Source organism: Bos indicus x Bos taurus, chromosome 17 (assembly GCF_003369695.1).
Source record: "Bos indicus x Bos taurus breed Angus x Brahman F1 hybrid chromosome 17, Bos_hybrid_MaternalHap_v2.0, whole genome shotgun sequence".
Taxonomy (NCBI): domain Eukaryota; kingdom Metazoa; phylum Chordata; class Mammalia; order Artiodactyla; family Bovidae; genus Bos; species Bos indicus x Bos taurus.
In genome coordinates this window covers 26,194,426-26,207,439 of record NC_040092.1, presented here as the reverse complement: position 1 = coordinate 26,207,439, position 13,014 = coordinate 26,194,426, and the positions used below count along the sequence as shown (strand labels likewise).

Genomic DNA, 13,014 nt, shown 5'->3' with positions numbered 1-13,014 from the left:
GCACCCGCGCCTGTTGGCGAGTCTCATTTTGTCGTGTTGCAACTAAAAGCCCACATCTTTGGGGGGCCTTCTGGTCTCAAGCATGCGACCAGTATGTAAGGTGTTCTATCTCTTGCTTAGCGGCCCTTCCTTGGTGGTGCTGATTAATCCAGAAAGGCTAGATTTCATTGGAGCGGTGACAGCTTCCCCGGGTGGGCAGCTCTGGTCCTGCACGGTGTCAATGATGAAAGCTTCCAGGGTAAGTCTTCCTGCTTCTCAGCATCTTCATGGGACTGGAAGCCTGAGCAGTAGGCATTTTCTGGATTTTCCCCTAAGCAATCCAAGAAACATGCATGTCTGAGGAGCATCCGTGCCCTGTTACTCTGAGGGGTGGGGAGAACCAATGTCTGCTGTCACTGCGGCGTTGAGGGCAAGGCCACATGTGTCCCCCTGCCCCATGCCCACCTCTAGGGTTTTTCAGGGCTAAATGACAAGACTGGATAAATGAGATGCTATAATTTGGCAGGTGAATCACATAGTCCGTGTAGCTCCAGTGGCATCTTTCTTCACTCTTCTCTGGGCTTTTACCTGGACATGTTGGGTGCTGAATAGGTTCTTCAGCATCACTGTGTGAGGGGGTTTGGCCTCTGCTAAACTGTTTGCGGTGGAGCAGAGAATTGTTTGGCGTTGAGTTTGCTTCTCAGCAGCTCTTTCTGTTCCTAGTTCCTTGAGGTGGGAGAACCGGTACAGTAAGTGGTACCCAATGCAGTGGTCCAATGCAGATTCATGCTTGGACCAATTCGGGGGAAGAGATGGCCATGTACACCCCTCCCTCCCCTTTTACCTGGTGATATTGTGGATCGGTGCTTCCTGGACTGGATTTAGATCCTGGGCTTTTTTCTCTTGAAGATTGATTGCATCAGGTTAAGCAGCTGACCTTGAATCACTGAGATGGAGTAGAGATGAAATTGATGAATGCCACTTTCCTACAACCACTAGAAAACGATGAAAGAGCCAGCCCTGCTTCTCTTCCCAATGTTGCCTTCTTGCAGTCCACTCTTCCAGGGGAGGGGCAGAGGGAGGTGGTGGCAGGAATTGAGTGGGTGGTTATGGCAGATTGTGGAAGGTGTGCAGAGAGCGGTGCCTCCAGCAGGGAAGGTGACCCTTGCTTGAGCCACCATCGTGTGCAGGGAAATGCTCAGTACTCTAGGAGAACCATCCCATTTAGTCCTCCCAATGGCTGCTGAGTAGGTGCTTTCACATCCTTCCATCTTAGAGAGTGTAGAGATACCAGGCAACCTGCCTGAGGTCATAGGGCTTACACGTGAACCAGCTCGAGTTTGTATTTAGGCAGAATGACTTCAGGACTGACATTTTAACCCCTCCTTAAAGTTTTTCCTGGGGTCTTCCCTGGCTGTCCAGTGGTTAAGACCTCACCTTCCAATGCAGGGGGTATGGGTTCAATCCCCGGCCTGGAGTTAAGATCCCACATGACTCATGGCCAAAAACCCAAGACATAAAATAGAAGCAATATTGTAACAAATTCAATACAAGCTTTAAAAATGGCCCATGTTAAAAAAAAATCTTTAAAAAATAATATAATAATATCAACTCCTGCTTTAAAAAAACATGAGTTTCTCCTGTAATTCTCTGAGACATGGCTGCCTTTATTTCACCTTGGGGTATCCAAGACTTCCAAGGTCAAGAGTGAGGGGTGTGGGTGAATGTACCTATTCCTTGTGATTGCCAGTGGTTCTCATGTGGGATATCCCACAATGTCTCCAGGTCCCCCAAGGAGCCAGCAGGGGATTACATTGTGGTTGCTTTACGTAAGAAAGGGGGAAATGAATTTATGCCTTTGGGAACATCTCAGAGGAGGGAAGCAGTTTCTCATAGGCTGGGGATCATTGTTCTCCAGAACCAAACACAGAAGATACCATAAGGGGAGGAGACTGTAATGACTCTGGCCTAGGGTAAGGGGCTTGAGTGAAACATAGGACCTGAAAACAGCAGGAGGACCCTTTCTCCTTGTGGGAGGTGTCTGTAACCCTATGGTTCCTGTTTCTTTCTTATTGTGAGTGTGAATGAGCCCGAGTTCAGACCTCTTGAAGTATTACAGAGGAGATTCCCAAGTCAATTCAGATGTGGGTGATCCCCAGATAGGAACTCTCTTAGGAGATGAACAGAGAACACACTTGAAGAATCAAGCAAAGAAACCTGCAGACATGATTGCATGTGGCTATTGCTGTCACCTCCCACCGTGGGACACTAACTGTCCCTGTTGCTTCTTCCTTGTGCTTTTTAACGGGTGTCATTCTTTATCTTTGTGAGAACCCTCAACTTGCTCACTGATGCGTCATTTTCAGATCACTTCATTATTTTTATTTCTTCTGGAGTCAGTTCATCCCGGTTACTGGTTTTGTTAAATCTGTTTAGCAGTGTGAGTTTTCTTTCTGTGTTTTGGAATTTCTGTTTTCAGACTCATCTATTTTGGGAGATTTTTACCCCCTATCTCTCTCTCCTTGTCTGTGCTCACTCTCTGCTCTTGTCTTCTTTCTTTGTCATTCTGTACCATCCCATGGGTGCTCCTGGTCTTGAATTGGGTTCTGTTGTTGGTAGCTCAGAGTTCCTGCACAGGTGATACCACTGAGCCGGTGGGTCTGGTCTCCCTGCCTCTCCACTGCACTACCTTGTCTGTGCCAGAGCTCTGGTCAGCCTCCTTTGGGAGTTGGGGACTTGACCTCAGCCTTGGTTCAGGCAGTACCTTGGCTCAAGTCTCTAGCCTCAGGTAGGACACTTTCACTTCTTCATAGCCTAAAATAATTGGACTCCTAATTTTCTCTACCTGGAAAATTAGGCAGAGGAGAGAACTCAGAATTTTCTGGACTCAGAATCTGGCGAGTCCCAGGAGTTCCACTCTTGACATGTGCTCCAGCCTTCCATAGTCCTCATAGGTTTTTTTTTTTTTTTGCCTTCTTTTTGAGCAAGACAAACCTCTAAGTGTTTTCTGTATTGTTTATTATGGCGATATGTTTGGAGCAGTGCTTGTGAGGAAAGGGGGCAGGTCAGAGCTTGACATAACTCCAGATGAAGAGCAGTTCCGTTGCCTCTTTAGGACACAAGAGTGCAGTGCAGGTCAGCACACAGTGTATCAGATGTGATTTATCTTCTGGACACTTCACTACAGGCTTTATAGAAATTATTTTATTATCCACTCATAACATCATCGTAAAGTATCACTCCTCCCGTTTTATAGACTCGGAAACTCATGGCTTGGAAAGAGGAAAAGAAATGCATCCCACGCCGCGAGGCTTGTGAATCACAGAATCACACCTAACCCCAATCTGATTTCAAATCAGAACCCTTCACCCCCATCTGTGTGCTACAATGCCATCTCACGATGCCCTTTCCTTTTGTTCTAGGAAAATGCACTTAAGGAGGCTGCCCAAGGAGACCATCGCCTGAGGCCCCATTATGCAGGCCTTCCCGCAAGGGCCCGCCAGCTCGACAAGGTAACTGGCCACCACCATCAACAGGCCACTGGGAGCTGGGGTGTCAGGGAGGAGCCCAGGGAAGGTGGAAGGGGATGACTCACTGAACTCCACCCAAACTAGAGTGGCTGGGACCCTGGTTACACCTCTTCTATTTCATCATGTGGCCACTGCACAAAGCCCTAGAGAAATGTTTCATTTGCTGTCTGCTAGGCATCCCCACGTAGAGGTCTATTCAGTCACAAAGGGGCCAGAACAAAACTTGCCATGTCCTCTCCACCAAACCATTGCCTCTCCTAGTTTTTCTCATCCCAGTAAATGGCCATCCCTCCAACTGCTCAGGCCTAGATGCTCTGAGTGGTCCTTTATGCTTCCTTTACACCTCACTCTCTGACAGCCCCCAGCCCTCCCATTTCCAACCCCACTGTGTCCCACAAGCACAGGCTGCCATTTTCTCCTGCCTGAATGGTGAAACAGTCTCCTAATTGGCCTGTCTACCTCCCTTCTTCATGTCCTACAATCAGTTTCCAGCATGATCTAGAGTGATCCTGTGACTCAAACCAGACTACGTTGCTCCTCGGAGTAAAAACCTTCTCCCAAAATAACAACAAAACTCCTCCCTGTGGCTGCCGTCTTGCTCAGCCTTGTCATCTGCCTCTCCATCTTTGATTCCTGAAGTTCTGTTCACGCTGACCTTCTTTTTGCTCCTCCGACCACCAAGCTGGTCTCAGTGTGCCATGACTTTCTCTGCTTAGAACTCTGCTCCCTCCTTTTCAAACAGCCACCAGCCTCTTGCTCTTCATGGTCAGTTGCCTCCTCGCTAGACCTTCACTGCCTCCAGCTACCCATCCCCTTCCTTTAATTATGTGGCTTCCCTCAGCTTTTATCTTCTTGTGTGTCTCATCACTTTGTTGATTGATCACATCTTCACTTATGTGTCTGTCTGTCCACCCTGCAATAATGTCAGCTCCTAGGTAGCAGAGGTCTTTGCCATCTTATTCATCACAGTATCCCCAGTACCTATCTCAGGAAACATTGTAGGTACTCGGTGAATATTAGTTAACGATCAGTTGGTGGTTTGAAATTGCTAATTGCTTAACTTTCCATAATTACAGAATGTTTATTTCAAAGAATAACTGAGTCCTAAATTTACTATAAAAACAGAGCTTTTTTGATTTTACACTTCTTTTCCTGCCTTCCTGTATGCCACCCCCCGCCACCGCCTTTTTTTTTTTTTAAGGGAAAAAAAAAAAAAAAAAAAGATCTGCTTTTCAGGAAATAAGAAGTGTTGGAGAGGATGTGAAGAAATTGGAGCCCTTGTGCCCTGTTGGTGGGAATATAAAATGGGGCAGTGACTACGGAAAACAGGATGGCAGATCCTTAACAAATTAAGAATAGAATTACCCCATGACCCAGCAATTTCACTTCTGGAGATATACCCAAAGGATTAAAAACAGGATTAAGAAGAGATATTTGTCTTTTCATGTTTATAGCAGCATTATTCACAATAGCCAAAAGATGGAAGCAACCCAAGTAACCATCTATGAATGAATATCAACAAATGTTATATAACATGCAGTATATATATGTGTGTATGTGTGTACATATATGGGTAGATTTTTTTTTTTATAACATCTTACCAAAAAACGCTAACTTTTTGGCCAACCCTATTGGAGTGGGAGGCTACGCCCTCCTCCAGGGGATCTTCTCCACCTAGGGATTGAACCTGCATCTCTTAAGTCTCCTACATTGGCAGGTGGATTCTTTACCACTAGTGCCACCTGGGAATTAATTATATATACACACAATGGACTATTATTACTCAACCTTAAAGTGAAGGAAGTTCTGACACCTACCGCAACATGGATGAACCTTGAAGACATTATGTTCAGTGAAATAAGCCAGTCCAGAAGGACAGATACTGTATGATTCCACCCATATAATGTCCCTAGAGGAGTCAGACTCATAGAGACAGAAAGCAGGGTAGTGGGAGGCAGGGGCTTGGGGAGGGGGAGGGGGAGTTAGTGTCTAAGCAGGACAGAGTTTCAGTTTGGGAAGATGAAAAGTTTTGTAGATGGGTGTTAGTGATGGTTCCATGACAGTGTGAGCATACTTCATGCCACTGAGCTATACACTCGAAAACATTAAGACAGTAAATTTGATGTCATGTGTGTGTTAGTCACTCAGTCGTGTCCGACTCTTTGTGACCCCATGGACTGCAGCCCACCAGGCTCCTCTGTTCGTGGGTTTCTCCAGGCAAGAATACTGGAGTGGGTAGCTATTTCCTTCTCCAGGGGATCTTCCTAACCCAGGGATTGAACCCAGGTCTCCTGCATTGCAGGCAAATTCTTTACCATCTGAGCCACCAGAAAGCCCCACGTTATATGTATTTTACCATAATTTTATCAAAAAGATGTGCTTTCAGTACGACTCCAACTCTCCCTTTAAATTCCTTCCTCCATATTCCTGCCAGCCCCTTTGCCTTCTGTCCTCTTTCCTTTCCAAACCTGCTCTCAGGTAAGGCTCTGATAAACTCACGCACCCTGAGGTGCGAATCCATAATGAGGCTTGGTGACCTTCTCAGTCCCGGCATCTTTTTTACTTAAACAAAAACAGAAATGAAAAATAATGGTGATGTTTTGGGCATCAGAAGCAAACTAACCACAGGGCTGGAGGGAGTTGGCTGGAGGGAGGGTTGATCCTAGAATGCCTTCCTCGCTTTCACCAAGTTCACTCCATGTGGGCATCTGTCTGCTCCTCAGCTAGGGTCCTGCGCCCGGAGTCTGAGTCCTCCTTGGTGAGGGCAGAGCCAGAGGAGCCCAGTGGCGGTGTCGCCTATGCTGGTCAGTGGTGGCAGGGTGGAGTCCCAGGGTCAAGCATCACCAGCATCTCATTCCCAAACCTGGATCTCCCAGCACCCTGATGGGCACCCCTGTTCCCATAGAACTCTCACCAAAACTGACATAATTTTTTTCATTAAGGTTTGAAACTCCTTCCCCTGCTGCCTTCACATCTTGACCTTTTAAGCAAAGCTTCAAGGCCCAGAAAATGAGCTCCCCTCGGCACTGCAGGGGGATGTGAAGGCACGGAGTGACTCACAGGCACAGACTGGAATAGCAGAGCTTGCCGAGAGCGGGTGGGGAGCCTGGTGGTGCCATAGACACCATATTTGTCCCGCCCCTTCCCAGGCTTACAGGGCTGTGCGTTCCCTTGGGATGCCCAAGCAGGGTGTCTTCAGGGGAGTCACGGTGGGAAACAGCAGGTCCTGAAAGACTGCCTTGGGAGACCAGTGTCTGTGTCCCAGTGTAACTTGGGGAGGTACAAGGGGAGGGTTGGTTCATATTGATGGTGAAAGAATTCAACCACAGCACCAGATCCATTGTGGGGGGGGCATCCCCGAGACCTATAGAAACACAAGGAAGTGTTTCATCTGGTTCTCCGGAAGAAGTCTGGGAATTCCCAATTCCCACAGCTGACTCAGGCTGGATTTGCAATCTGCTTTTTAGTAGCCTTGATTAAGTACGTAAAATTAATGATCAGAGCTCTTAATTATTAAAGTACAGGGATACAGGGTCAGTGTCTTCCCCGAAGCCTGCCCAGAAGGGATTGTCTCTTAGGTGCAAAATTGGTTATGGAAATATTTAGAATATTGAGTTGAATTCTACTGGGCAGGCCTCCCCGTGGAATGAAACAAATGAACCAGGAATCCAGGACACAGTGCAAAGGATAGGTCAGAGCCCCTGATGCCTGCAAACCCAACTTTATTTATTTTTTTTAATTTAAATTAATTTATTTTAATTGGAAGCTAAATACTTTACAATATTGTATTGATTCTGCCACACATCAACATGAATCCACCACGGGCTTACATGTGTTCCCCATCCTGCAAACCCAACTTCAAAAAAAAAAAAAAAAGATTCCAAATTTTTCACTCACTTGGGTTCAAAGGAGCCCATTAAATTCTCCCCAAACTGGGTAGCCGTTCTTATAGCCAGTTGGAGGTGCAGGCTACTTTCTCATTGAGTGTGTGGGGGCACATGTGCTAAGTCACTTCAGTAGTGTCCAACTCTTTGTGACCCCATGGACTGTAGCCCACCAGGCTCCTCTGCCTATGAGATTCTCCAGGCAAGGATACTGAAGTGGGTTGTTATGCCCTCCTTCAGGGGATCTTCCTGACCCAGGAATGGGACTCAGGTCTCTTGCATTACAGGCAGATTCTTTGCCATCTGAGCCACCAGGCAAGTCTGGGAAAGAGTGGAGATTACCACAAACAGCATTTTTTCATGGGAGAGGTTAGTCTTTGAGATTTCCAAGACCAGTTTAAGCTCATGTTTTCAACACTTCCTTTTTCATCTCCTGTCTATATTGTGGAAACAATGGAACCAGACTGGCTAGTGTCAGAAGTCCTAGAATCAAGGTGTCTACAGGGCTGCACTCCTGCAGGCTCCAGGAGAGAATCACATTCTCATGTCTTCCAGCTTCTAGAGGTGCCCTCATTCCTTGGCCCCTGGGCCCTTCCTCCATCTCCAAAGCCAGCAAGGTAGCATCTTCATATTGCATTCCTCTCATCAGGACCCTTGTCATTATTACACTGGAGCCACTAAGATAACCCAGGACAATCTCAAGATCCTTAATCACTCCTTCCAAGTCCTTTTTGCATATGAGGCAACATTCACAGGCTCCAGGATTAGGATGCGGACTTCCTTGTGGGTCTTAATTTAGCCTATCTCAGTCCACCCCTGTCCCCAGTCAATCCCTTTGTCTACCCCATCCCTCCTAACCAACCAACTTTCTTTCCATTGTTGCAAACCAGGGAAGTGACCTTAATCATTCCATAACTGTGACCGTAAAGGGGACACGATGGAGAAACTTTTAAGTCAAAGAAATGCAAAACCACAATCATGGCCTGAGATGAAGCGTATTTGATGTATTAAGGCACGAGCACCAACAACTTGCAGAGCCTTCTAGTGGCCCAGAAGTCCTCTGCAGATTCTTGCTCATCCTCAGCTGTCCTGTAAAGCATTGTCTTCAAGACAAATAAAACTCGGCGCTTTTTTTCCCCACCAACAATTGCTTTCTGTTGTCACTACAATGAACACAATATAAGCTACAACAAAAGCACAACATTTTAGCTCCACGTGGGGTAAATGGGACTTTGGGGTGGGCCTGACCCTCTAACGTACATCTGTTCTGTCCGCTGTTGGCAACGTCCCTGCGGAAGCACAGGTCTGGCGGCTGCCAGTCAGTTTGCAGATTCACTTCTGGGTTGTCGTCTGTCTGCAGGTTGGGGATCGACTATTATTATTTTAATGTTTTTAAAAATCTTTTTATTTTTATTGAAGTATAGTTAATTTGCAATGTTTTTAACTCCTGTTATACAGCAAAGTGATTAGATTATATATATATATGTATTCTGTTTTTAATAGTCTTTTCCATCCTGGTTTATCATAGGGAGCTCAGCTGTTGTTCTATGATGACCTAGAGGGGTGGGATGGGTGGATGGGAGGGAGGCTCAACAGGGAGGGGATATATGTATAACTATAGCTAGCTGATTCACAGCTGTTGCACAGTAGAAAATAACACAACACTGTAAAGCAATTATCCTCCAATTAAAAAATATATATAGCAGTTCAGTGCAGTCACTCAGTCATGTTCGACTCTTTGTGACCCCATGAATCGCAGCACGCCAGGCCTCCCTGTCCATCACCAACTCCCGGAGTTCACTCAGACTCACGTCCATCGAGTCAGTGATGCCATCCAGCCATCTCATCCTCTGTCGTCCCCTTCTCCTCCTGCCCCCAATCCCTCCCAACATCAGAGTCTTTTCCAATGAGTCAAGTCTTCGCATGAGGTGGCCAAAGTACTGGAGTTTCATATAACCTATGATAAAACATAAAGGGGATTGGCTATTCTTGACCAAAGCCCTGGGCAGTGCCCCTGGCAGGATGATTCCTGACTGCCCTGTGCTCTTATAAGGGGCTGGATAATAACTAAATATACAGAAATAAATGAGGCTGGCAAATGGAACCTGAAACCCAACTCAGCTTCCCTACAAACTATGAGTTTGAGTTTCTTGAAAATACCTGACTTACATGGGCTTTGGCTATTCATTCTATTTCTCTACTCTGACAACAGGGAATTGGATCACTAAAGAAAATTCTGGTCCCATCGGAGCTTGCATTCTAATGAGGCACAACCCTGAGAAAAAATGTAAACTGCTCATACAATAATTTCAGATAGTGATAAATGCCCATGGAAAATAAAGCAGGGGGAAATGGCAAGAGTGACGAAGACAGACAAGTAGGGAGGATATCAGTACCTCAGGGCTTGTCTGGAGTGACATAATTGATGAGCAGAGAGTGGGGGTGGCGTGGGAGGTGCCACAATGGTAACAGCACGTTCAAAGGCCCTGGGGCAGGAATAAGCCTGGCTTGTTCAAGGTATTAAAAGAGGCCAAAGTGACTGAGCATGGTGGATAGTAATAGGTCAGATCGGACAGGTGGGTAGGCCAGATGCTGCAGGACTTTGGGGCCACATTAGGAATTTGGACTTGATTTCCATGGCAGCCCTGGGAGTTTTTAATCAGCGAGCAGCAAGATCTGACTTCTATTCTAGAAGGCTTCTGCTGGCTATGGTGCAAGACTGGAATCAGGGCTTTTGGATACTGTTTCCAAGTCTAATTTCCTTGATTAGCCAGGACATGAGAAGCGAAGGCTTTCAGCAAACCTGGAGTTGAGGTTCAAATGCGGGTTCTGCTTAGTTCCATTAGGTCATGACATTTTCACCAGGTAGCATTTGAATTTCCCCCTGAGTTCATTGCTTGATGCATCACACTGTAGCAAAATGGCACGAAAATACTTCTGTGAATCAGACCTCTCCACGACCTCTTAATAACAGCTTCCCTGTAACCCTGCTCCATTTACGAATGCCAAGTGGGCGCCTTCTTTTCTTTCTGTGCCACAGAAACTGTCAGGTTACACGAAGATCGTACATAAAGCATTTGAAACAGAAAGGACTTATGTAGCTACAAAAAAAAAAAAAAAAGGCAAAAAAACCCATGACTTTGTGACAGTCTGTTATTGAAGCCATAATTCATGTTGTAATGTTTGGGGAGGAGGGGAAGAAATTAAAATTCCGTGGTTGGAATAAAGCATGCTGCACAATGAAAAAATAATGGAGAAGAAATCAGGTAACTTCTCTCATCAAGGGCATGCCCTTGTCTGTTTCAAAGAAGCTAGAGGAGAGATTGAGGATCAGTAGAGCCTCCCAGATAAGTTTTAAACATGGGAGTCCTAGGGGTTCTGGGCTGAAAATGGACATGGTTTCTGAGGTTATTAGAGCATCCATCATCCAAATCCATGTGGTGCTTTGTTGCCATTTTTGTCCACTTTTATGACAGAGGTGAAATTTTAGGCAAAAGAATTTAGTATGGCTACACAATTTGAGTAACATTTTGTGTCTGTCAGCACTTTCAGTTCAAAGGGACAGAAGACAATTCAAATGGACACAAGTAAACCAAGGGAATCTATTGGCCCAAGTAACTAGAAAGGAAAGCATTAGCTTCAGGCACAGCTTGATCTAGTTGCTCATACAATGTCATTAGGACCCTGCTTCTTCCTCTACATCTCCAGAGTCTATTCTCAGATGAGTTCTTCCCTCATGAATGCAAATAGCAGTGTAGCTCCAACCTTTGTCTTTAACTTTCCAAGTACAGTGGGTGAATCTCTTCCCAAGGAATCTCTTCCCAGATTCCTACACAGTCTAGTATCTCATTCTCTGTGGATGCTACTTGGGTTCTATGCCCCTTCTCTCCCAATCCTCACATCCAGGGGATGGGATTATACTGATTGGCTACGCCTTGGTCACATCTCCAGACCTGATCCAATCACTGTGGCTGTGGTGAGGATGGGTGGGATGCAAAGAGAAGCTGTGTGCTGATTGGCCAGCCCTTGGTCACACGTATTCACCCCAGCAGGAGTGGACCCACTACGAAGTCCAGGACTGAGGATGAGGGAGGGGAAGTCTCCAAAAAGAACTTAAAGGGGAAGTGACAGATGACAGCTGGGGACAAATACCCACTGCAGCTCCCGTGCATATTGTAAACACCCCTTCTCTCCATTCTTGCTACTTTAGGTGAAAGCAGAGTATGCTCGGCTTAAACACACGCTCACCATAGTGACCAGAGAACGTGATTTGGCCGTGAAGGAGAAACACCAGCTCCAAGCCAAGCTGGAGAACCTAGAACAGGTCCTAAAGGTAGGACTCACTTCCACTTCCGCTTTCCACGGGGGTCAACGTGAGGAAGGAGGGGCCGCAGAATTCCAAAGCAGAGAGTGGTTGAAACTCCTTTTGAGTTTCAAAATCATAAAAATTCAGGGCTCTATGGGGCTGTTTTTACCCTTTCTGTGGTATACAAAGCAATAAATAACAAAATTTGAATGTTTCTGGAAGCGATCCCGTAAAACCAATTATGCATTTCCATTTCTTAGAATGTTAAACACAGCTGAGCAAGAGATGCTAGGCAGCACTCCGGAATGGAAATTGGGCTTAAGTTGAAGACCAGAGGTGTCTACGTTGGTTTTTCAGATTTCATGAATTTTAAGCTGTTCTTCAGATGGTTAACGACCTTTGTTATAAAGAGAATAGCTAAGTCAGAAAATTGCTTTATCAAGCTGCAGGTAATTGGATAGCCTCATGCATTCCTGATGAGCTGGGATCTCCTTCAATATTTAATGGGTGGGTTGATTTGCTTTTGATATTACTGAGTTAAGCTGAATGAATTCATTGCCTTTTTTTAAGTGTTAAAATTTTATTGGATTCTCATAGTGGGAAAAAATTTTTAACATAAAAGAATAAAATAATCACCTGCAGTTCTACAATCTAGTACATAGATTAAGCATTTGTATGGCACAAGCACAGAACAGAGTTACTGTGCGCCCACCCACCGTCCGGCACCAGGAAGTGATTTTAACTCCACCTTTAGCTTATTTGGGGGAACTGCTAGAACTCTGAGGGGACTCAGATCCATGATTGGTAAGGACTAGGGTGAGGTGCGAAATGGATACAGGGTTTCTTTTGGGGGTGATGAAAATGTTCTGGAATTAGGGTGATGATTACCAAACATTGTGAATGTACCAACACCTCTGAATTGTACGCTTTAAAGGGTGAATTCTATGGTATGTGAATTACATCTCAATTTAAGAGTGCAGGTGCATGTTCGTGCTGAGTCGTGTCCAACTCTTTTCAACACTGTGAACTGTAGCCCGCCAGGCTCCTCTGTGCTTGGGATTTTTTCAGGCAAGAATACTAGAGTCGGTTGCCATTTCCTCCTCCAGGAGATCTTCCTGACCCAGGGATCGAACCCACATCTCTTGCATTGCAAGCGGATTCTTTACCTCTCAGCCATTGGTGAAGTCCCCAGTTTAAGAGTAAAGATGCCCTATTGTTTCTGCTGGCCCTAAAGCGGAACCGCACCCTTGTGTGATTCAGGAGGTGACAGAGCCATGCCCAGTGCTGGTGGTGTCTGAGACGCCCCCGAGTGTCT

At 45.8% G+C, this 13,014-nt stretch overlaps 1 protein-coding gene across 3 annotated transcripts in view; it reads left to right on the top strand.

Annotated features, from left to right (window-relative positions):
* RIMBP2 (RIMS binding protein 2) overlaps positions 1–13,014 on the top strand; it is a 308,606-nt gene that overhangs the window by 177,430 nt on the left and 118,162 nt on the right. For all 3 annotated transcript variants that reach the window (XM_027567059.1, XM_027567052.1, XM_027567053.1), the window contains exons 2-3: positions 3,402–3,491; positions 11,604–11,726. The gene's annotated coding sequence lies outside the window, so the exon portion shown is untranslated. The remainder of the gene's footprint in view (positions 1–3,401; positions 3,492–11,603; positions 11,727–13,014) is intronic.